Genomic DNA, 2,373 nt, shown 5'->3' with positions numbered 1-2,373 from the left:
TTTGTTTTTAAATATTTTCCACATTTATACAGTTTTCTCCCAGATACCAGGTGTCCACTGTACCTCTTAAATGTGTGAAAGGACAATAACATCAAGCTTTACTTCCCTGGGGGATTTGCATTTTTATAGCTATTAATGGCATAGACTCTGGAATTACAGGCATTAGTAAGCTGGCATGCCAGAGCCCTGGGACCTGATGATACCCTGAAATCAAGATTCTATAGACTGGGAAGCCCTGAACACAGCTATCTTCCAATTGTGACAGATACGTCAAATCTGTTGCCAATTTGTTAACCAGAAGAAGCAATTCAAATGGAAGATGCAACTATTTGAGGGACTCATAAAGGTCTGATTAGTCTTAGGAGCAGTCATTGCCCAAGCAATTAAGGAGAATATTTTTGGAAAGGCAGACATCAGAAGCCAAGCAGAGTAGAAGTTTCCACCCTCTATTTACTGGGTCTAATCAGATCAGCTCTTATTTTGCACAGAAGCTACACTGCTCTAAAGCACTGCTTATTTAGATGTAGTCAGGAGCATCCACCCCTTCCCTGGGCACAGACAGGTCAGATTTTTACAGCAGACGATCTCTAAGACGTTCCTACATCTAAAATAATTGACACCTATAAATGTACCTATATATAGTCTAGTAAAGCGCTGCCCAGTAAGGAAGCCACTGGCCTCGTGAGGCTATTTACATTTAAATTGATTAAAATTAATTACAATTTAAAATTCTGTTCTTCAGTCACACTAGGCATATTTCAAGAGCTCAAAAGCCACGTGAGGCTAGCAGCTGCCATGATGGACAGTGCAGTATGGGTCATCTCCAGCCCCCAAAGTTCTATCCGACAGTGCTGGTCCGGAAGACAACACCTTCAACTGCATTTTTTTGTCGAGGCCTCTGTAAGCCCACATTTCCACGTTCTGTAAAGGGCTAAAGCACCTCCCTACCCACAGGCATATATGTACAGTCACTAAATGATCTTTCTGAGTTTAGCACTTCTTCCTACTTTCCTTAATCTCTAGATCTTTACACATACATTACACTCAGCACAAACTTTATTTTAGCCCTCCTCCCTCCTCTTCCCTGATGAGGATTTGATTCTTCATGGCAGGCTTAGTTCTACAATGTGTGAAAATGCCCAGCTCCTTGTCACCAAGGAGTTGTTCTGGAAGCCTGCCTTCTGTGTAATAAACAAGCTTGAATCTGAAGAGGGATGTATCCATCCATGCTGCTGAGTCACCGAATTGACTGAAGGAAAGACTGGGGGGGGTGGGGGGGGGGGAGAAACAGAGGAAAGCAGCATACAATCGCTTCTATTAGAGATTATGCTATTTTGGTATTGGCATGTCAAAAATAAATCACTAGATGAGTTGATGGTGGCACAATTTGGTACTGGGAAGATGCCTTCCCCAGGCAAGATTTGAACTCCTAATGTGTTATCCTGAATCAGATTCTGCATTGTTCTCTCTTGGAAAGATTAATTTTGCTTAATTTTAAGGCTTTCTCTCTTTATGACGGGAAAACTAGACATCTTTCCATTCTAGGCCTTTTTAGCTCCCTTAAGATGATCACTAAAATGGCTTTGACGTTGTATTTTTGTCTGGAAAGCAGACAGAACTTTTGGATATTCCTGCACCCACGGAATGACTCGGAATCTGGTTGGAGATCAGAAAGAGCACCAAAAAGCCTCAGAGCTTGTGGTTGAAGAGGCAGGAGGTTAGGAGAGTGGGATGTAAACCCAAAGCGCTGTGTTCACTTCCCTCACCCATCCCTCCTCCCAAAACTATGATTACTCGTTTGACTGTTCAGCAACTCTGATGCCAACGATTTACACCCGTGAGGAGCTGGAGCTGGTGAGTAAAGGGCTGGGTGTGGAGTCGGGACTCTTAGGAGCCTGACTCACTGCCCAGCCTCGAGGAAGTTTTTTATAACTCCCCTCACCTGCCAGGGCAGGGTTGTATTGAATATCCGCTTTGCATCTACTCAAGTTATAGATGGACAAACCTACATTAAAAAAAAAAAAAAAAAGACCCTCAAGAGTGACACAGTAAAATAAGCCCTCAATGAATTAATGCATTCAGCCTGCGCTCCAGAGACCCTCAGCCCTGCCTTGGAGGCACAACTTGTGGACTTGGTCTTTTGAAACTCAGGTGGTACCTGTGGTTCATGACAGTGGGTTGGTGGTCTTGGGGCAGGCAGAAGGTGGCCACATCTATAGCCACTTCTGGGCTTCCCTGGTGGGTCAGACGGCAAAGAATCGCCTGCAATGCGGGAGACCAGGATTGGATCCCTGGGTTGGGAAGATCCCCTGGAGGAGGGCAAGGCAACCCACTCCAGTATTCTCGCCTAGAGAATCCCCATGGACAGAGGAG

Source organism: Cervus canadensis, chromosome 1, assembly GCF_019320065.1.
Source record: "Cervus canadensis isolate Bull #8, Minnesota chromosome 1, ASM1932006v1, whole genome shotgun sequence".
NCBI classification, from domain to species: domain Eukaryota; kingdom Metazoa; phylum Chordata; class Mammalia; order Artiodactyla; family Cervidae; genus Cervus; species Cervus canadensis.
Note: the sequence above shows the minus strand (reverse complement) of the source record.